Source organism: Mytilus californianus, unplaced genomic scaffold, assembly GCF_021869535.1.
Source record: "Mytilus californianus isolate M0D057914Y unplaced genomic scaffold, xbMytCali1.0.p SCAF_2, whole genome shotgun sequence".
In the NCBI taxonomy this organism is placed as follows: Eukaryota; Metazoa; Mollusca; class Bivalvia; order Mytilida; family Mytilidae; genus Mytilus; species Mytilus californianus.
The window spans coordinates 7,654,853-7,679,489 of record NW_026262668.1 but is presented as its reverse complement, the minus strand read 5'-3'; the positions used below and the strand labels follow the sequence as shown (position 1 = coordinate 7,679,489).

At 32.2% G+C, this 24,637-nt stretch overlaps 1 long non-coding RNA gene and 1 pseudogene across 1 annotated transcript; both read right to left on the bottom strand.

Moving 5' to 3' along the window:
- Positions 1–11,180: 11,180 nt before the first annotated feature.
- Positions 11,181–16,599, bottom strand: LOC127729215 (uncharacterized). Its single transcript, XR_007994548.1, has 5 exons — positions 16,505–16,599; positions 15,520–15,721; positions 13,781–14,049; positions 13,066–13,214; positions 11,181–11,310 (listed from the first exon to the last, which is right to left on the bottom strand). It is a non-coding gene; the product is annotated as an uncharacterized LOC127729215 (long non-coding RNA).
- A 128-nt stretch (positions 16,600–16,727) lies between these two features.
- Positions 16,728–24,224, bottom strand: LOC127728869 (uncharacterized; annotated as a pseudogene).
- Between the last annotated feature and the right edge of the window lie 413 nt (positions 24,225–24,637).

Sequence of the window (24,637 nt, the reverse complement as noted above, 5' to 3'; positions counted from 1 at the left end):
TGCCAATGCAAGTGAACCATATATTGTCATTGTAGCTGTCACAATGCTAAATTATCTTTAAAAAATGGATACTGTGGACTGAAGATTGAAGTAACATCAATATATTTCTTTATATTTTTATTTCATATTCATGAAAGTTTATAAGTTATATGTTTAAAGGTTAACTTTCTAGGTTACATCATCTTTTTATAAGAGTACCAATAAACTGGTTTTTGTTTTATTAATCATCTTTTAAGTGATCATCTATAACTGTTACAATACATTTATCATTTTATACAAATGAAAGTATATCTCAGTAAGAAAAAATAACCAAAACAATATTTTTAGTTTGAAATATGTACTGAAGTTTAGATCCTTTTTAAAGAATATGTTTTGGGCCTGACACGACAACTCTTTTTAAATTGTTCTCAATCGTTACATTACTGAAGTAGCATCGTTGAATGCTGTAAGTTTAGTAGAATTAATAGGCAATAGACTTAGGTTGAAGTCCGTGTTAGGTAAATGGCATCGGTCATCTGTTGCCTGAGTGGTGTTCAAGTTGTATCAATGTAACCAGAATTTACCTTGTCACAAATATCGACAGAACTCTCGTCGGTCATATATCCATGATTAATTTAGTTATCATGTTATTACATTATGTATCATACTTACGGTTACCTATGTTTGTTAACTTCTATTTCATTTGGTCTCTGGTGGAGAGTTGTCTCATTGACAATCATTCCACATCATCTTACTTTTATATTATATCTGACATTAAGCGTTTGTAGGATGCACATTTCTACATTTAGATATTAAAGCAATAGATCAGTCATTTGCATCTGTCTTTATTATTTTTGATGTGACATATTTTAACAGACAAAAGAAAGATTAAAATTTTGAAAAGTACTTAGTCTAGCTAATAAGCAAAAAAAAAAAAAGGATATAAAAAATGGCGTAAATAAGATTTTCAAAAAAAATAAGAAAATTTTGTATGATTGCCAATGAGAAAAATCTCCACAACAGACCAAATGACATAGAAGTTAACAACTATAGGTCATCGTACGACCTTCAACAATGGACAGAACCCATACCGCATAGTCAGTTATAAAAGGCCCCGAGGAAACATTCATAGAAGTCATATTATTTCTAAATAGTTTGCTTTTTAGTCCTTTTTATCTTATTTTCAGTAGGTTTCAAATCCAAACTTTTTTGATTGGGTTCCATTAATATATTCTCCAGAACTAGAAATTAAAGAAACAACAGACACGGCTCCCTCCAGCTCATTTTAGACTTATACCTCGAATTTGACATCAGTGGTCATCTCAGTACCAGAACAGAATCAATGATAAACGAGACGATTTAAATTTTAAAACTATAAATTTTCCCCACCTTAGCAGCAATATACCAACTTCACCTGCATATTGGATATACATTTCCCAACTCATTCGGTATTCAAGAGCTTGTAGCTGCTACTCAGACTTATAAAACGTCACCAGTGTCTAAGCAGAAAGTTGTCAATATAATGGAATTAGATGCGACTGTCATACAAGTGAGAGGTTTAGCTAGCTATAAAACCAGTTTCAATCCACCATTTTCAACATAAGAAATGCCTGCACCAAGTCAGGAATATGACAGTTGTTATCCATTCGGTTGATGTGTTTGAGCTTTTGATTTTGCCATTTGATTAGGGACTTTCCTTTTTGAATTTCCTCGGAGTTCAGTATTTTTGTGATTTTACTTTTGATGAACCAGGGTTATGTCAACAAACGTCACGTCCTTTTTCTAAAAAAGTTCATCGGAAGATACCAAGACCTTGCTGATAAATATTCCGTATCAACTTCACAAATAATACATGATGGTCTTGATATAGATTCTAGGTACTGACTTTGTTTATTATCTGAATCACGTGTTATAGCGTTCTTTTTATTTGTCTTTGTATATTTTAACCTTTTCTGTTAAGTCCATTTTTGATAATTATATACTTTTGGCGAGTCTAGGTATTTATACATCCCGCCATTGTGTTATTGTACTATGGTCATTTTTGTATTCTTGTCTTTCATTTTTGCTTAAATACATTGTCTATAGAGTGTCTATATGCCATTTTGTTTTTCTGTGTTAAAATAGTTATTTGTTTTTATAGTGATTAAGATTATAGCACAATGTTGACTGCTGTACCCCAATTTTTGACATTTTTACCTATTTACCTATTATATCTGTTTTGCTCACACATTCTTGTCAATATAATGGAATGCTATATGACTGTCATACAAGTGAGAGGTTTAGCTAGCTATAAAACCAGTTTTAATCCAACATTTCTACATAAGGAAATGCCTGTACCAAGTCAGGAACATGACAGTTGTTTTCCATTCGTTTGATGTTTTTGAGATTTTGGATTTTTCCATTTGATAAGGAACTTTCCGATTTGAATTTTCCTTAGAGTTCGGTATTTTTGAAATTTTACTTTTTCCACCATTACTTGAAATGAAAGTTTTTTTTTACATTATTGATAAAGATAAGATTTATTGCATTACTGATTTAAGTGTTGTTTTCCTAAGTATTATCAAGGTCCGACAATTATCATACAGGAACAGATTGATTTTCTTATATCATACATAAAAGTGATAAGTAAATGTCCGTGTAGCTGGAACCAAACATGCTTATGTTCTTCCGTTCAATATACAAATACGTAACTATATGTCTTTCTTTTTTTCAGTCGTCGTATATTATCATGGTTATGTGTAGCATTGTCAATTCTTGTAATCACAAACAACATAAAAGGTATTGGAAATTGACATATTCTGTTACACAAAAGGAGTGGTAATTCTAAAAGTTCGTGTATTGAGTATAACGAATTTCAATCAAAACACCGTGAGTTCATGGAGTATGAACATATCATATCCAATTTTACTGTGTATCAAAATTTGAGTGTCAATGTTCAACTAGGAGAAGCTCCAAGAAATCAAAGTAGAAGAAGTATTAGATATGAACAAGTTGCGTTTCTAAAAATACACAAAGCGGGAACGGCACAAAACATTTTCTTACGCTATGGATATTCTAGAAATCTATTGTTTGTTCTTTCTAGAGTGCGAAAAGGTCAATATTATAATGTTATATCTACTTTATCGTCTCTAAATGAAAACAACACTTTACCGCCACTTATGAATAAAACCTTTGACGTATTATGTTGCCATGTACTATATAATAGAGAGGCATTTCAAAATTATATTCCTGGTAATATTTCATATATTGGAATTGTAAGAGAGCCATTTGACATGTTTCTATCGACACTGAATTACTTTAGACCTCTATACATTTTTAAAAAGATAAAAGCAACAACTCCCATTTTGAATTACTTCGTTGACCCTTGTAAGCATGAAAAACTTCCACTTACGTTTTCATTCACGAACAACAGAATGGCACTAGAGTTGGATTTTTTCCAAACATCTGTTTAAGACTTATACAAAAGAAGAAAGCGATGCATATTTATCGAAGTTAGAAAAAAAGAATTCCATTTTGTTATAATCATGGAATATTTTGCAGAATCAGATGTTATGATGCGAAGAATATTGGGATGGAGTATCAAGGATGTACTATACTTGAAAAAGAATTCAGCGTATACATAGTACAATTTAAAGATAAATGCAATTTTACTACAATTGTATACCTACATATCAGATAATATACATTTAGCTGTATTTTTCCAAATTTGATATTACCAAAACCTTATTGTAACTTTGAGTAACATGAAACAAAAATAATATGCTACTCCGAGAAAAAATGGATTTCCTGCCATGCGACAATCAAAGCAGGAATTGATTCGAAATCGCCAAGGGTAAAAATCATTGAGTTAACACTTAATGAAGAAGCACTTAGGAAAATGTATCAATAGTCATTCGTGATGCCTTCGCTTAATAAGGATTGACCAAATGACTGTTATATTTGTAGTCATGCTTACCTTGATGAGCTGTTTTTTTTTTAACTTTGTTAGGTCATCTCACACCTATATTGAATACAAACTCTTAATTAACTGATAAACTGTAATATGCATACACTAGAAGCAGATGCTGTCGACATAATTACGATGAACATTCGGAAAAAAACGGAAAATACAAGATTCTAAACCCTTTTTATCAATCATATTCTGAATACATGCATGATGTATTATAGATTTCGATAATTTTCTATTGATAAATTAAAATTATTTAGAACCTGAGGTTCCAACTCCATACGGCAAAGGTGATGAATTTGACTATTCTTTTTTTGGTCCCTAATGGTCATATAGCGTTTAACGTAGGTACGTTTGTTTACATTCCTGGCTTACGAATGTTTAGTAATAAACGTCTGATGAAGGTAAATCCAGAAAAGCGCGACGGATTACACCGGTTATATACACTATATTCTTAAATATAACTGTACCTTTGCCATTACGAATCTGTACCATCTAGGATTGTATCGTTAACTGAAAGAAAAACCCGCTCTACCGCGGTTCTTACTGTAGACTGACTTCAGGAGATAACGGCTGTTGAATCAGATGTTCTGAAATATTTACGTTAATCTAACCCACGTAATTCATGTTGCTCAGATGGTATATCAAACCACATTCTAAAGTACTGTGCTCAATCTCTGTATAAGCCACTCACCAAATTCTCACTTCGTTCTGGAGTATTCCCATCTCTCTGGAAAGTATCTAATGTGTGCCCAGTGTACAAAAATAAAGGCGATAACAATATGATGTCTAATTATCGACCTATTGCTCTACTATCATCTGGGTCCAAGATCCTTTGTGAAAATCATCTATAAGGCTATTTATGAGTTGTGAATTTCATGATTTGCTTATCACTTAGAACTCATGCTTTAAGAAACGATTCAACAGTGAATCAACTTACTACTCTTACTCATGAAATTTACAAGTCATTAGATAACGGTAAAGACGTATCTAAGGCTTTTGATAAAGTTTGGCACACAGGTCTTGTTTTCAAACTTAAACAATTTGGCATATGTGGTTCTCTTTTGTCTCTTATAGAAAATTACCTTTCGGGTCGTACTCAAAGAGTCGTTATTTAAAATAATGGCCAGATATCATCGAGTCTTTTTATTTATGTTAATGATATTAAAGAAGGCATTATCAGTAATATTAAATTGTTTGTTGATGATACTTCCTTAGTCAATTAAATTGATGGCATCTCAGATTGTTTTCAAACTCTGAACAGTGACCTCGACACATTGAACACATGGTCCCAGCAATGGTGTGTAACTTTTAATGCGCAAAAAACTGAGTATCTTGTAATTTCTAAGAAGAAGAATATACCCCACTACCCTCCATTGATCTTATATAATGTGAATATAAAGAGAGTTACACACCATAAACATTTAGGTCTTATTTTGAATGATACACTTTCTTGGACCGTTCATATCACTGACATTTGCAAGAAATGTCACACTAAAGTAAACACTATCCTGAGGATGCGACATTTATTACCTAGATTATGCATTGAAACATTATATAAAACATTTGTTCGTTCATTACTAGACTATGCAGATGTTATCTATGTTTACTGTTATAGCGCTGATTCTGCACACATTGAACATATCTACTGAGGCAATCAGTGTCACTAAACATGTCCCTTTATTACTCACATACTATCGGTTTACTCATCTACTTGGTATTAAGAATTTGATTTGTCCAGATATAAATATTGCAAAGTTGCGGGATCTATGTCCTATCTACCTTAGCAAAACTTTAATAGAAGGTAGTGACGATTTGTCTGATAATGCTTATTTAGAGCTGTGTGATTGTGTGTTTCGATATATTAAATCTTCAAACAGATTTTCTCGATAGATCAATAACACATATATACACTTATATATATACAAGTTTAAATTGAAAACAACGTTCAAACCTATGGCTGCGTTGAATAAAAACCGCAATTTTTATACGTGTGCTTGCAAAACAAATTTCTTGGTAGAGGGGTCTAAATACAGCACAAACAACATTTTCCAAAAGACCAAAAAAGTGAAAAAGTATATTTAAACAAAACGCATTTGACTAACAGGTCGAACAACGGATGTTCTTAAACCCTGCTGACTGCGATTGGCGATTGCCAAATAAACGGATCACAAGATGTAACAAAATTGATCTTTATTATTAATTTAATACCAAACAGATAACTTGCGGAAATGACGGTATACCGCAAACATGAGGTGCAAAAATTTGTACACCATATCCTGATTTCGACAATTAATGTCTCTTCAGTGATGTTAGGAATCGAAACGGTATTTGGAAGGCCATATAATTTACCTCAATTTAGGATAGACTCTTGAATTTTGATGAGTCGAAATAGGATGAATCCGAAGGCAAATATAATACAAGCCCAAACGAAAAACTATAAATAAGTCTAAATTGAAAACAACGTTCAAACCTATGATTGTATATTATTTTTTATTTTTATTTTATTCTTATTTTTTCTTCAGTTGACCTGATTGCACTCAAACTCGTCTTTCGTTAATCATTATTCTATACATCTGAGTTCAACATGATTGTCAAGTCGTGTGCGTCTTAGTAAGAATTGGTGAGTGGTTGGATGGGTGTGAAGTTTATATCTTTATGTCTTGTCCTGAACATATTGTCTTGTCTTGTGTTAAACATATCTGTAAAGAAACCTCTTTGTTAATTGTGAATCTGTATATAGCTATGTTGAGGAGACCCACACGTAACCTATGGCAATCCTCTTTATGACATAATAGTATACACTATTTGATACTTTATACATTATTTATCTCTTACTTTGTTTTTTGTCTCTCTATTTCATCTTCATTTTATAGGTGACCGTTTTTCTTTTGCTATTAATATTTATTAAAATTTACAACTAGCCGTACAAAGATATCTGACATTGGACTGATCATGTCAAACGTCAAGATTAACAGAAATGAACTGATAACGATCTGATAAGAAATTTAATTATTTGTAACCTTATACGACTAAGAGGAATCATGGCGACTTTTGCTTTTCTTGCTATGTTTTTGTCTGTACAAACAGCAATTGCTTTTATGGATCCTTGTACCTTTTATCCGAAAGGGTAAGCAAGTGCAATAATTAAGATAGCTTAACCTAAATTAACAAACAAGCAATGAATACATATTTATTTATATTAAAACAAAAACTTGGAATATTTCATTTAACGTCACTAAGTGGTAAGATAGATTGTGAAGAATTTTGTTTAAGAAATGACATGTTATTGCAATGAACATTTCTATTTTAATATAAATGAGTTTAAACATATTTTGGGTCACCAACATCGTTTTTGCTGTCTAAATTTTTTATAACATTATGTATGAAAAAATCCAAGAAAAATACACGTATTTTGCCTTTTTATGCTATTTCAGTTTTCACAAAATTTTACGGATGCCATCACGAGTTGGTTGACCGTTATGGAATATCCGTTTCTCAGATGCCAACGGATATATTCCAATTGACGTAACTACAATCCCGTCCTCTTTTACCCGAATGTGACATTGTGACCTACCAAGTAAGACTCACTTATCCCAAAATTTGTGCTAACATGCATCAACACGACGAGTGCCAAATATGCAAAATAATCTGCTTACTCTTCCGGAGCACATGAGATCACCCCCTGTTTTGGTTGGGTTCGTGTTGCTCAGTCTTCAGTTTTTTATGTTGTGTTTTGTGTACTGTTGTTTGTCTGTTTGTCTTTTTATTGTTTAGCCATGGCGATGTCAGTTTATTTTCGACTTGTGACTTTGAATGCCACTTTGGTATCTTTTGCCTCTCTATCGCACATAGACACTGATTTATCATAAAAAAAAAGAAAGAATTAATCCTGACCAATAGAGATTTAATGCCTTTAGATTGAAAATGTTTGTAGCAAGAAATTGTAATTTAAAATTTGTGATGAGTTTATTGATATTGACACAGATTGATGACTTCAAACTAAAATCCATGACATACCAGATGATTTTGGCTCTCCAATTGTCAACTTCCTCCCCCCCCCCTCCAAAAAAAAAGATAACCTCTGTCATGTCTTATGGCGTTTACATATCTCAATTGTTAGGTTACGCTTGTGCATGTTTACATTATACGGACTTCCTTAAAAAGGAAGGGCTCTTGACACAAAAAACCTTTCGAACAGGGTTCTGAAAAATAAAATCTGAGTCGACACTATATAAAATTTACGTTCACCATTAGGAATCGGTTTGACAAGAACACTGGTTCAAAATTCGTATTTTAAATATTATTCATTACATATTTGTTCTGTGATCCTGTCTGAATCCGCGCCTAAGGTTTACATGTTTACAACATTTGACAATTAATTTATTAAACTATATCAATTATATAAACATCAATATAAACAGCATTGAATGTCAACAGGTGAATACCTTACATGTAAAGCTTCATAGAGATACAGAAACGACAGAAAAATGTTCAATTTGCTCCGACCTTTTGATTTTCTGTGGAGCACAAACGATTTAGTCATCAAAGATATTTACATTTACGTTTCATTCAATATGAAGCTACTTTAATATAGTAATATTATTGAGGTTTGTTTTGAATATTAGTCAACTTCCAAACACACATACACGATGTTTATAGTTCTTATGTAATGAGAATGCAAAGAATAGTTTCTAAATACAAGTAGGTCATAGCGCTATATTGCGTGTTCGATAAGAAGGCAAATTTCAGTTTCTAGTTAGATGGAATTTTGTAGCAGTTTCCAAATAGGTCTAATATGAAACGCACTGTAAAAAGATATATGAATGCATGTGAGGCTGTGCATTGTTTATATTTTCAATGATAACGTATACAAAATCTGTGTATGCTGCTATTGTGTGATCAGCTGTTTTTTCAGTGTTTATGTTGTTCCGTTGTTTTCCTCTTATAGTTGATGTGTTTCCCTCGGTTTTGGTTTGTGACCCGGATTGTTTCAGTTAAATTGATATATGACTATTGAAGAGCGTTATACTACTGTTGCCTTAATTTCTACTACTATCTTTCCATGTTACTAGTATAATTGCAGATTTATACCAAAGAATGAAACAGAGAACGTTGTCATAACGCCATCTTGTTTAAAAGGAACCATTGACTGGAATTATCCAAGGGGTTCACTAAAAGTATTGTTCAATCAACCTAAGCCATACAGTTTGTGTCTTACTGACTGGCTTGGAGGTGATGCGTTTACCGTCTATGACAATTCATTTGGCAAAATGACACACTTGAAAATGCTCTCATCAGGTAATGAAGACAAATTGTATTCATTCTGAATTTTAATACTTTTAGATTGTCCTATATGTCTATAGGAACGAGTTTAAAAACATTAAATGAAATGAATTTGTGCAAGTACATTATATCCCAGTTATTCGGTTTTTAATGCAATGATTAATCAATTTAACTGTAATAAAACAAAAGGAATAATAATGAAGACTAAGCTTGCAATTCTTTCAGGTAAATTTGACTAAAGACGGTTATCCTTTTATTTCGGAAGTTGTTGTTTTTGTGACCGTCCTTATGGTCTCAAATATTATTGAAACAAAATGAATGAAGTTTGCATACGATAAGGCATACATTGTATAACCTTGTAATTAGAAACTCTTACTAGTTCTAGGAAAAAGTTTGAAAACATGAACAGAAAGAAAAAGAAAGCTAGGCTTAAATCGACCTTCGTTATTGCAGAAATTGTGTTATCTTATGTGTCATTATGTATAAGGTTGTATGAATCAAATGGAAAGGTTAGACAAAATAACCACCTAATACACTGTAGCTGAATAATTTTGTTAAAGAAATTACAAAGCCCGGACAACAAAACAGCTATAGAATAAATATTATTATGTATTTGGAAGAGTAAAGTACATAAATGAGGAAGATTTGAATAAAAGAGATAAACATCAAGGAGAAAAAATAAGAAACACCCATTCCAGATGCATTAATCAAGTTTTAATATTTTCAGAGACTCAATGTATCCAAAGTCACGGGCACCATGCAGTGTTGAAAGTTGAAGCACCACCTGAGCAGAGATACATGGGAGGATTTACCTATGAAATAAAATATTAAAACATTTTTGAGCTTTCAAATTCGATAAAAAAAATATTCAAACCACTAATCGTTAATGGAATGTATTTAAAAAATTTATTACAAATACACGTATCTTTATGCCTAGTCTTAAAAGCAAAATTATAACCTGTAACTTTTGAAATATGTAATAATGTATGTACGTATCAAAGGTTTATACAGAGGTAATGCATGAATAACAAATACTTCTTCTAAAATTTGGCAGGAAATTGTAAGATTTGCACATTTTCAGTAAACATATGCTGTCCTTCAATCCACGGGATCATACCAATGCTAATGTGACATTTGATAAACACATCTGCATAGTGCAAAGTCCCGTAGAACTCTCGGCCACCTACATCATGCCGAGGGGAGGATAAAAAAATCCTACCGAGAATTGTAGATCTGACTTTGACTAAATTTCAGACGAAGTATCTATTATAATTGCATACTTAACTGTGTAACAACCCTAGTAAAAACCGACCAACACAAAAATCTGAACTCTGGCCTTTTATAGCTGACTATGCGATATGGGTTTTTCTCATTGTTGAAGGCCGTACGGTGACCTATAGGTGTTAACTTCTATGTCATTTGGTCTCTGATGGAAAGTTGTATCATTGGCAATAATACCACATCTTATTTTTATACCCAAAGGTGTTTTATTTATATGACACCAAACAACTATTCAGTGCAGATTATCAATGTAGTTTCAACAAAATAAACCTAATATATGTTATTCAATTTTGAGTCCACATTAACTCATTAATTTCACATGATCAATCGAATTAAAATAAGATCTTCCACTCTGATCCGTAAGACTTGTTTATCGCGCGTGTAAGCCGCGTCATGTAAAGTGTAAGCCGATGCAAACAATTATAAAAGGAGCAGAGTTAAAGATCTGATTCTTATTAGAATGTTACAACTCAAAATTGAAGTGTTCAAATTTAAAAGAAGGATGAGAAACGATGGACTGACGTTTAGTGATGCACATAGCTTACCCTGATCCGACGGTTCGGTTGAGCATAGAATTATACCAAAATATTTAAAATAAATAGCTTTTCATCAAAACTAAAGAATTCAATGAATTATTCAACCCACAATGTTCAAGATTTTTTTTATTTTGTAATGAAAAACGGCAGTGAGACAGCTGGATTATTTAGATCTTTCAAGTGCACCTGGACTGTGTATCTAAATAGTTATAAACACCATTAGGTAGTCCACGTTTGATTTTTCTGGAGGCTAGAGCACTGTGGTAATCAAAGCTCGTCTGACTGCAAAAAAGAGGGAGATTTATTTCAGCATTTACATGATGTATTCATCTAATAGTTATTTCTTGTGCGTAAACCATATATTTTTACTTTTGTTTCATGTATGTTGTAAGAAAAGTTAAGATATGCATGTAAAATATTAAAGTACTAGTAATAATTTGAATTGTTCTTAAAATGATAGGGCTAACTAAGAATAGCAGCAATTTATCAAACACTTATAATACAAAAAAGAGTACAAAGTTCCTCGTTGTCAATGTACATTTGATAATTCGTAACAAAAATACTAAATAAATTCAAACAAAAAAAAAGAAGAAAAATTTGGGCAAGACAGTATAATATACGAAATGAAAAGTTGTCCTGCTTTGAACCTATGAGATGTACGACAAAAAGACGTTTCACTAAAAAAATATGTTCATTCATTGTGTCAAATCATTTTCAACGCCATACATAGAAAAACACAGTCAAAATTGTTGAGCTAGAGTAATCATCCACATGAAAATGGTGAAAATGCCCAAATATTTTTTAAAATAAAATTATTCTATACTATTAAGCAATTGAAATATTGTAAAATTTCATAGAAAAAGAAATAAAAAGATGGTGAACAAGGTATTTACTGTAACATACTTATTTGTTTACTATTAAAATGCTTGATTCGAACTTGAATGTATATTATCTTATTCGACCTACTGATCAAACCTTGATACAAACAGTTATATGTAATAAAAAACAAGATTTTAAAAAGAATAAGAGCTCGTTGGGTAAATGTAGCTAAAAACAATAAAAGAAAAAACCAACATAAAACGTAAAAAAAAATTCCCATCATCGATTCCTAGATATGTAACATTTATTGATTTACAACGAAAAAAGTCACCGGAAGGATCCGGCATAGTTCACTTGACAACAACGTTATTTTAGAATTGTTTTAAGAACTATTCTTTTTACTAATAGTTTGTTTAAAAGGGTGTAAAAATTGTCAAAACAAATTGTGTATACATATGTATTTCCCTATACGCTCTGTCAGAAAAGATGAAATGATTGGCATAAATCTTGACGGAAAACATAATATCTATTGTGAATACATCGTGTCTCGGACATATCTCGTAAGTATCTACGTAACAACACCAAGTAATAAAAATAAAAGAACCATTTCTTACGTAGGTTTTAGTTGAAATAGCGGTTATCAAGAAGAAACACATAGTTCTTGTTATCTTCAGCTTCTATATAAGTTATCTGACGAAGGTAGCATTTTGTAGCTAATATGCACCAAATACATTATTCTCGGTTAATACCATTCAATGAGACTTTCTGACATATTTTGTACACAGGTTTTCTTAAAGATCTTCGAATTTTCAGTTATTAAGCCAACTTTTATTCTAGATGGTTATTTTTGATCCGGTCTGAATCAAAGTTTTAAAATATCGTAAAATCAGTCTTGGATTTTTTTTACTTAATCGATTCATTTGCTTCAGCTTTTGATGAGGAGAACGAGTTACAAATGTCTATGTCAGATAAAAGATGAAAACAGCTCGCATGGCAATTCTAGATTACATTGGGGAATAAGTAGTTACAAATGATATAATTCAGGGGTATATATAGGAACTTTAAACAAAAAGGATGAAAGAAAAAATTATCAACTTTACAAGTTAATAAAATTTTATTGAAATTCGTAGTAGTTCATAAAAAAGAAATAAAAACAAATAACAAAAGCAAAATAAAAAAAACAAACAAAACTGGAAACCTATACTTCAAAACGCTTACGTTTTCCAGTTATTTCCTGTTCTTGTGTCCATGCTGTGATAGTTGTTAACCCCAATCTTGTTTACCCATCTGACAAACACTGTATGTGTAGTAGGGTTAAATCCATCCAGTACAAGAGTATCTCCAGGGCTGCCAACGTCTACATAGTACTAAAACAAAAGATTATTCTATCATGTTTCACTTCTATAGATATTCTAAAATTCATTATATACAAAATTTATTTCTGTTATTACACAATCTCTCTATTCATTACAAACGGGCAACTTTTAACCAACTTTCATTAATAACTAGAAAAAAGATTGTTCAATAACTGACACTTTTCAAAACAAGTTTTGATCATTTAGTTTATAGATTTTTCTTTTCATTGATGAAAGCTACTCTAATAGTGCATTAACGGAAAAATACTTGGTAACATTTTTGTCGTATTTTGGGTTTTTCTTTCTACACTTTTTTCTTTTTATGCAGTTCTTATTTTTCAGGCTTCATTCATAACTGTATGACCCTGTACAAGCTAAAAATTTCAATTCTTCAAATGGCTTCCTATCATACTGCTTCTTTGTGTCTTTTGTTGCCTATGTGAATACCAATAAAAACTTTTATCATCGTATTCATTACCACTATATTATATTGACTATATTTTCAACAGTCCGAAATTTAAATCAATGCGAATGCTACTTTCTTCGATTGTGATTCATAACAGGCAATATATATTTACCGACCAAGTGACGCCATCATCGTCAGTTACAGCGCACCACCAATTAAGAGCCCCGCGTTTCTGCAGGAAACAACCATATCCAAGGGTTGTGTGCTGAAGGAAACTGCACGGTATGTCTACAGAATTATGACTATAATGACGCGTAATGAAACTCTGAGTCGCTACATACTTAGGTACTGTTCAAGGATCTTGTCCTGTGTATTCAAGCATTCCCCAGCTGCCATATTTTGATGGAGTACCAGTTGAGGAAAAATAATTGAACAACCCACCTGTAAAGAATACATAGATAAGAAACTTAAATAAACAGATACACATTCTTATTTGATCGTTGAATTTGTAGATAATTTTAATATTGTAAATATACACCTTATAGAGGTATTAGACATTTTCGAAAAGTCGTCTTCACAGACACTTATACCGACACCGATATACGGGACCGTATCAAGACGTCGAAATTTACTGAATGAATTGCCTCTTAAAATTTAATTGGAGGTAAAAAATATACAAATTCTGTAATTGATCTTATAATGTTTTTTTATTCGGAATCGGCGCTAGAAACACCGAGTGCTTTCATTAGTTTGGGATTTTTTTAATGATGAATTTGTGATTCTATTTGGTTTTTCTTAATGTCTCCATCAACAAATTCAACTTTCGCTTTCTATGTTTGCACTGAACCGTTAACGATGAGATTATACCCAGTTTTAATGAGAAAACTGGATCACTTACTACATGGTCAACAGTCAATGCACGGAGGTAGTTTCTGTGAAATTGGTTAAAATTATCGATCGCAGAGGGCACGATTGATGGGACATCTACAGAAATATATAGTTTGACAACAGAACGATGCTCAAATTTTATGCTATTGCAGCAAATAGGTCGGGAATTGTCTTATCCCAATTGCAGACAAAATTTATCGAATTCGGTATCCTATACTGACGCAATACTCACGGCAGCAATTTGCTCGAAAACCTGTCGATCTTAAGGGAAAATGCAGGAAATTCAATAGACTTTTAACGGAATACTGTGTTACGATAAAAAATACAATTGGCGAATTGAAGTGCTATAAAGTATTCGTGACGCTGTAGAGACAACAAATGAACAAATTATATGCCGTAAGTTAGGTCTGTGCAGGCCGACTTTGTCGCCGACGTCAGCTATTTTCCTAAATATAGTATCATATAATCTATATATTTAAACGTTATGTTTCACGCTATTAAAATGCACGTTCCTGTTTCTGTGTAAGTTCTACAAATTTACAGAAAGCCCCCCATTTTTTTGCAAAGTACAATATAAAGATCGGTCTATTCGCCGCTACATAACAGAGCCAATAGACTAACAAATGCTTGATAATATATGTTTTATACAGTATTTAAAATGTAAATTAGAAAACAATATATAATATAAATGCCAGTGGTCAATCTATACCTTGAGATGACCCTTCTCAGAAAGGTTACCTGTCGTCCTTTGCATAGGTGTAAGTGTCAGTATAGATTAGTTATCGAAAATGTCTAATAGTCATTCTACACACTTTTATCATTGAAAGATAGAAATTTGAACATGAGCACATCGTCAAAACTAATGACAAAGAACTGAGCACCCATTCATCTAAACCCCTAAAATACAAGGGAATATAACTACGATATTCAAGAATACGCATCTATTCATATGAATAGATATAGCTTTAAATTCCTAAGACCCAAACCTGAATATCAATGCTGCTTAAAATGATTAGTTCTTACCTGGTGAAGAATTTTGTGGATCATTTTTCACAATCTTATACCAAGCTTCAAGAAGATTGTTAACTACAGACTTGATGTGTTGATCTCTATTAAATGCGATTGCTTTATTCATGACGTCGTCGTGACTAATTCCGTGGGCAATGGCACTGCCTTCCATTATTGATGGTCCGTCTTCGTACATCAGAAGTTTAAGTCCATGTTTCTAAATTAAGGAATATAATAAGTTTAATTTCAAATTGAAATTTTACAGTCTACTACTTCTTACATTATACATATAAAACAAAGGGGATCTTTTAAAAAAAATGTATGTGTTTTATTGTTTTGTTCATCATATTAGACTATACAATAAGTGTATTTTTATTAAACATTTTCGGATTGAAATATGTTTGACAGTAGAAATTTGTTGTCTTAGTCATGTACTAAAACAATATGACTTCTTGGCACTGATTAATTGATTATAATTATACATTACTCCGATTCTATAATCGACTTTCTTATTCCAGCCAGTCGAGTTTTTACATAAGAAAATGCCTGTACCAAGTCAGGAATATGACAGTTGTTTTCCATTCGTTTGATGTGTTTGATGCTTTTGATTTTGCCAATTGTTGAGGGACTGTCCGTTCTGAATTTTCTTGGAGTTCGGTATTTTTGTTGTTTTAATTTTTTTTACTTGTTGTCATTCTCTACTATTTTTTCTGGCTAGTCTTTACAATATTTGTGGAACATTTAGGGTTTCTTGTGGCATCGGATCTTTAACGTAAAATTGTTTGGGACACATATCAACGAAAGGCTAGTACTACAGAGTGCGTAGACAATTTTAATATAACTAATTATTCCTAGTTATAAACGATTTGATCACCATAATTTAGAATTTCTGTATCGATACCAAAAAACCCACACTATTTTAAAACAATAGAAAGCTTTCTGTGAGGAAGATACTTCAAAGACAGTAAACACTCGTAAGTCTTTCTTATTGAATATTCACCTTGGCGAGGTCCATATAATATTAAAATGACGACTCTGATTGCGACATTTGATTATTGCAATATGTCTCCATTTGAATATTCGACATGTTTAGCATCTCTGCTGCCTATAATGAAAAAAAAAAAAAAAACAGTTTAAATTAACAATTTCTTTAATTCATTATATGTTTAATTTTTGCAAAACAACAAATTTCTTGAAAAATAACAGATATTCATTTTCGTGTTTCATTTGTATGTATAAACGAAAAACCAGTTGTATATATGCATCACACTTGCATGCTTGCCTGCGAAGTTATTGCAATCGAAATAACCAGTAATAGCTATTGCTTTGAAGTTTCGTGTTCTATTTCACAAATCTTCAATGGCTTGTCTTGTGTAGTCTTGGTAACCTGTCTGCCATGCCCAAACTGGTACAATTTTGTCAGGTTGTGATCCGAACACCTAAATCAATTTTACCATATTTCAACTTTTAAATATCCAAGCAAAACAATTTTTTATTGCATTTGGTCAAATACTTTATTAGTTAGTTCTGAAATAATAGCTACAAACGATTGTGACTTGTGACCGCAAGTTCTAACTGAGAGCAACACTAATACATATAGGTATCCACACTATACTGGAAGGTGTGGTTATTTAGTAACATTTGATTGTTTTAAAATATAAGACTTAATTAATAAGACATCTGTTGTATAATATTTCTGTGTCTACAGATGATGCTTCCGAAGTTTCGCCGGGAAATGAAAAATTATAAATTTATTATATTATAAAGTTTTCCAGTATGTCTGTACTCAGAGTATTATTTTGTGGTACCGATACGGGCTTTTTTTCTTGTGTTATAATTACCCTTAATCACTTTCCTTCCTATGTATTATGCGTGAATTATGGGTAATAACTTCATTGCGATATTATTATAAATATACATATTGATAGCATATTAAAGACTTTATATTGAACAAGATATCTCAACAAAGACGGTTCTTTCAGTTAGAAGAAAAATATGTTCTAACTGTTAATTTACACAATGAACGTTTGTCAAAATATTTGATTCTTTTAACATTTTTGTACAGGAACAATTATTTTAACTATCTAACTCACATTATTATTAGCATTTACCAATCTGATTTAACAAACCGTTTTCCAAATTTGCATAATTTCGGAAGATCTCTTATTATAGTATCTCATTCCTGCTCTCCGGCTATTTGGATCAAGGTGGAGTTTCGTGCCTTGTTCCTGGGTATAATGAGTCTGTCGAAATATTCCATTCCATACTCCATTTGAATATTCAATGTAAATCTTAAATCAAACGCATATTTCTACTAATCAAGTAGGTAGAATGAATGTTACCATGCTAGAATTAAGGAATACAACGACCTAAAATTATTTCACATATGTTACTTTAGAGTTAAACAAAGAAAATCTTAAGGAAAAGCATTTACCTCCAAAAGGAACAAGACCGGGTGCGTCGACAATGTAAGCGTCTCTTGTGGTGTATGCACCACTCGCTATGTAAATCCACACTCAGTCAAAATGTCACAATCGGTAAAATTACAGATCAGAAAAGTACACTGGTATCTTAAGATCTAAGAAATCGAAAATGTCGCTTATGAGTCGAAACACCGACACATCGTATCGGTCAACCAATATGCCATTGTGATGGTGACCGTAAATAAAGGCAACAGTAGTATACCGCTGTTCAATAGTCATAAATCGATTAAGAGAAAACAAATTCGGGTTACAAACTAAAACCGAGGAAAACACATCAACTATAAGAGAAAAACAACGGAACAACAGAAACACTAAACTGCACCAAAAACAAACGCCAACATACTCAGAAACGGACTATTTGATAACAACTGCTATATTCCTGACTTAGTACAGGACATTTTAAGAAAATGGTGGGTTGAACCTGGTTTTATGGCCAGCCAAACCTCCCGCTTATATGGCAATGTCGAAAAATACCGCTAAAATGACAACACTTCGTGACAGGAATACAGTACAAATAAACGCAAGGACACTCAGCACAGAGAAATACATAAATAAATAATATAATAGTGCATTACAACATGTTACCCGCAGAATAACAACGGACATCTCCCATAAATTAACGACAGCACAGGACACCACAAACTGCGCGTCACAAGAATGGATCAACGCCACAAAAAGTGACGTATTTTTGTGACGTGTATATCAATCTTGAAATTCATACAATTATATGGAACTAGATCCAAAAATTCTAAATTATTTTCACAATACTAGTCCAAATATTATCATGATTATGACGGTCTTGAAAGGCTATTTTAAATTAATGCTGTGACGACGTCATAATTATTTGGACTAACACAATACTTTATCAATGGAAATTAACTCGACTATACTGACAAATAAGACATATGTGAAATGTACCGAAATTACAGAATTCAAACCACAAACGATAAGACATAACACAATTTCCAATCGTGCTTACAAAAGAAACATCATAACTAATTGCGTAAAACGTATGCAGTGTCGATTTCAGTCATTCTGCTTCACATATCTGTTGAAAAAGATATTTTTAATCAGCACCCAATGTTAACGAAGTCCATATGATGTGAAAATGCATAAGCGTAACGTAATAAATGATTTATTTAAACTCCATATGTCGGAGATGAGGGTATGTTACTGCTGAGAAATGGGAAGTTGACAATTGAAAAAAAAAATCAAACAATAAAATAGTTGCTATTTACCTTCTAATCATTACGAAGGGTCTTTCCTACTAACTTAGCAAACTGGGTGATGAAGTTGTCATCTGCAGCATGAGGCATATTAAACCATGGATTTGCACCAATCCGATTGCTTAAATCTATCATGTGTTCAATGGCTGCCCCTTCTGATCCCGTGTTTGTATAATGTTCCTGTTTTCGTCTATTGTCCCATGTTGTAGGTTCAGGCTAGATTTGAACATATAGCATAGCTATTATTTAGATGTTACGACACAGTTCAATTATTTCACAATTCGCAACAGTTAAAGCAAATATTTAACCCTACAATATTTAGTAAAGAAGATGGCCTTCCAATTGAGAAAAATAACAAATAAGAATTGTTAATAAAACAACATAGATAGTTATATATTTTAAGATTACTTAGGGACAATTTATATATATATGGTAACTTTGACGGTAACTTTGACATTATACATAATGTGTTCATGGCCTTCCAACTTTGAAAAAAAAAATTCACAAAATTTGCCATTTAGTTTTGCATTTGTAATATCAAAGCAACGAATCACAATTTACTGGTCATAGCAATTTTGCGTTCATAAGTGACTTTAGGCGAGTCACGCTCAAAGTTGTTTTCTTTGGCTTTATTATAGATCTTGACAAAACGTCAGTTGATTTTCTTGTTTGAGAACCGAAATTAAAAGAGATCCTTATCTGATGGCAAGGATAAACTATATAAGGCTTAAACAAACTAGAATTGTTTCACTAGCAGTCAGGATAACATGCTGAATTTGGTTTCGCCAATCGGAAGCTATCTATAAGGAAATTGGTATAGTGTTTCCATTGGCGTCACAAAATCTCTACCGTATGTCCATATACCGTTGTTCAGAATATCGTTTCATAGTTTCCAAAAATGGTGGATAAAATGGAAATTTCTCGTATCGATCTTCAAATCCTGGCATAATAAAACGAACTTTTCGAACAGGGTTGGCTGGATTTGTTTTGCTGAGAATAAGTTCGATGCCCGCTTTTCCTTCGTTTATATCAATAACCATTCTACCTAAAAGTGAACCAAAGTTGATCTTATAATCTTTCTTGCTCTCTACTTTACATTTAGAGTTCTCTATGTAGATTAAAGTTTAAGTTCTCTGTCCCAAATGAATTCCTATATGTTAAATTCATTTTATTTTGTTCCAGGCTGATTCGTGTGTGGCATGATTTGAAAATATTATTAATTTCTTTATTGCCTGATAATATTTGCTTATATATTTCAACATATTCTATTGTTTTAATTATCGCTCATATTTGTAAAAAGGTATTAAATGACGACCTATACACATGTATCGTCCACCAGTTGCTCATAGTAAATCTACTTTCAGCGAAAATGCATTAATATAAAAACTTGGCTGTTCCGCGTCACGCCCATGTTATTAAGACGTCCAGGTTAATTTGCGACAGTAAAACCTACGTTTTACGTAGGCTAAGCTTCAGTCTAATGCTAAATAAACCAATCACTCCATATCAGTTATTTTATTTCGGTGTAAAATTTCATAAACAGAAATTCTGCGAAATGATGCTATCGTCTTGGCAACTAAACAAGGTGACGTCATACACGTGACGTCATACGTATTATCCCGGCATCAAATATAAATACCAAGCGTTTTCAAACTTCTTGTACGCCTCAGAATGTAATAAAATTATATAGAAAAGATATTTTTAAGTTAAAAATGTAAGTTTATTTCTTTATTATTAAATTATAAAGATATGTCTCCCTCTCCGTCGTACAGTAGAGTGTAATTTCCTTTTGGAGCATAGAGGCCTATGGTATCTCTTAACATCAGTTTACCTAATCTCATATTATCTGAAATGAATAAATATTTGACTGATCATAAACGGAAGAATATTGTGTATTTAAAAGTGTATGGAAAGCCAAGTAGAACATGGGGATTATTTTTATATTGTCCATTAAAACAACAGGAATAGAAAAAAAGTCCGTTTTACAAACTTTGCGGCTATCTTAAAACAATTACTATGTTGAAGCTTTCAATATAGTAATGCAAACCTTTATATATATGTTTAAACAATATGCTTTAAACACCGTTTGACTTGGATAGTGTCCTCATCTCTAACTAGTATAATTATCTCACTTTTTTGTATACAAATATATTTAAGATACCAATATAACTGCACCAGATCCGCATTTTGACAAATTATGTATCTTTAGTGATGCACTAGGATGAAATAATTGAAAATCCAAAACTTAATACAAACGTTGAAGAGCTGATAAAACAAAAAACTAAAACCAGGAAAAGGAATTAGAACTATGCATGAGGGAGACCAAGACGAAAATTTATGTGTTTGTCCTGTAAATTTGTAGCCATTCTGATTACTAAAATATTTCTTTTTTCATTCGTGCATGTCAGTTGACAACAACAAAAAATACAGGATGCTTCGGTAAATACAATTTGAAAGGAGTCCAAATAGTATGATCCATCCCTAGTTGATGCAAACTTCTTCTTTCATTCCTATTTTAGACACACCCTCCGCTGCTTTTATCTTTCGTGATGTTTTCTCATATTACCATATAGTACTTCTCTTACTTTAACATTCAATGTTCTTTGGTTTTAATTTTGTTCTCAAATACATATATTCAGAATAGCAATTGTTTTTCCATTTCCAAAGGCAGGGCACCGTTAAATATTTCTGTCCAAAGGTCTCCTTGCTAGGCTTTTATAGATCGGTCATTTTTTAAACACTCTACTGATAAGAATTGAGGATAGGCGTGACATGAGAGGAAATTAATCTTCCGGTATGAAATAAACATTGTCGCAATCAATGAAAACACTTTTGGAGAAACAAATGCAGAATATATATACCTGGTAGAGAAGCAAGATATCCGTCATTTCTCCAATTCAGCAAATGTTGTTCATGCGTATCCCATTCATTTGAATTGGGTCTACTGGTTCTCTGTGTAATCCAGGACTGAGAAAGTTTAGCAATATCAACAAATTTTAATTCAGATGAATAGTAAGAGAGACCACCAAGATTCATACCCACATTCTTCCAGTAAGGACATAGTCATTGTAGAGAACATTTGAATGACCTCTGAACGAATTTAGAAATGCAACCTTTTACATATATTCTGATAAAGACTTTTGATAACATCGATTTGGTTGAATATATTCACTTCTTGGGAGGCGATTAACAGCTGCCATCTTATTTGACTGTTAAGCAATTGTAAGGGGTAATAGTAACTTCCATCTCATAATCTAGCTAATCTCCGTCTTTGTAATTTCGCTCGATATTTATTGAGTTAGGTCCGTTTTGTACATTATTTAGATTTTTATGTAGTGTTTTTGCCTCAAGTCACCACGTCATTATTAGGCAAACTAAACACTTCTAAACTGATCTGATTTTCGGTTTTGAACATTTGTAGAGGTTAACAGGTCCCTTTGAAATAGACAGCGCAGGAACTTTAAGAAACGTATACTATAAGTCGCGTAAGGGACGAAACACTGAATAATAAGCTGATGATATACCTCGTGGACTAGCTTTCAGCAGCAGCTAGAAAATGAAAATAAACTTTTATAACGTTGTTGTTTCCTAGGCGCTTTTCTAAATTTACACTCATTATTTCTACTAAAAAAACAAGGTGTTGTAAAGATTTGTGTATAAATGAGTAACATACATTCTTAATTTATATTCATTAATTCAACAGAAAAAAAAAGTTGTGAGAATCGGTGTATAATTGTGTGTGGTGTGAAAATCTGTGTATGAAAGAGTAACATACATATTTGGGTTATAATGAGAACAGTCATGTCCAGTATATCATTGAAAGCATTCGCACTGACCATTCCACGAATTACCTTGATGACAGTTTGTAGAACAGCCACATATACCAGGACCTATGCACTGTATCCCTGCAAAGTAATGAAACACATGTCATAGCTCAAACAAATATTAAAGGAGATGATCATCGTTCATCCTGATTAATACCGTATCATATGTGTATTAATGACTATAAACTTCCGTTTCACAATTGGTACCGATAACCTTTATTAGCGGAGAAAACTAATACACGAATGTATGATTCATCAATATTTTGAAAACGCGGACTTGTCAAAGCCTTTTTGCCACATTTAAACATTAGTAAACTACTGTCGCCTAAATTTACATTCGAGAACAGCAGATAGTTCTATTGGAGTTTCTAGTCTTTGAGTCTTTTGTGGTCTTTCATATATGAAATCATTGAAGCTCAAGTGGTAGTTTATCACACAGTGTATTTGATTTTACAAACGTTCTTTGCGTATAAAAGTTGATGTAATTGGCTATGTTATTAACATACTAGCTAATTCCTCAGACGTGTAATGCAGATGTTAATTATTCATACAATATTGTTTATTACATGTAATTTAAAACACTGACCATTTGGACACTGACAGTCCCAAATACATTTGTGATGCGCTACATATCATTTCCAACCATCTTGACAGAGGCAGGTATTGTCTTAATAAAAAGTAAATTAATTTAGTTAGTCCAAATCAAAAAAATAATCTTCTTCATATTTTTTTTTTAATTCTATCCATACATAATTTATTGCCAAGTTATTTAAAGGGGCTTATTTATGAATTTAACATTTGCATTGTCGGACAGTATTTTTTATTTGTTAGAGGCAGCGTTATCAATGTATAAGGGTTCCGCTCAAACGGTTTACATAAAATCTTCAGTAATTATTGCGAAGTGATGACGGCCTCATTGTGAGTTTGAAATGACTAACAGCATTACAAATCTATTGCATGTACGGTTTTTGTTCTGTTCTTTCATTGAAATATAACATTTTCTGACAATGTTACTAAGCTAATATTTATCTTAAATTACGTAACAATTATAATTTAAAACGAACCAGATTTACATGTCCCGTGGCCTTTACATCCGCAGTCAACATCACAATCATTACCACCAAAACCTTGAAAACACTGGCATTTACCACTATTGGCATCACATTTTCCATTCCAATGACAGTCATTTGGGCATATGACGGAAATACTGACTCTAAGAATACATAAATTCAACAAAACTATCATGGCATACGATAAATTAGCCCCTCAAATGATTCTGTTCAGTTTCTAAGAATATATTATCAAAAATCAAATTGTTCTTCATTACAATATATTAATCACCAGAATATTTCATAACCTTGCATGTAGATGTATAAGTTATGCAGATTATTACGTCAGGACTCATCCCTTTTCCACGTTCTTCTTTTTCAAAGGTCACTTCACAATTAGTTTTAATCTAAATACCTCTGACGGGTAGAACTAGAATCTCATTCCATTATCAAACGTTCTTATTTAAAATACTAAGGTTCGAGTTTTCATTGTTGTTTTTTTTTTAAATTTGTTTTGTCTCTTGGTTTACAATGATTTTCCAACAAATATA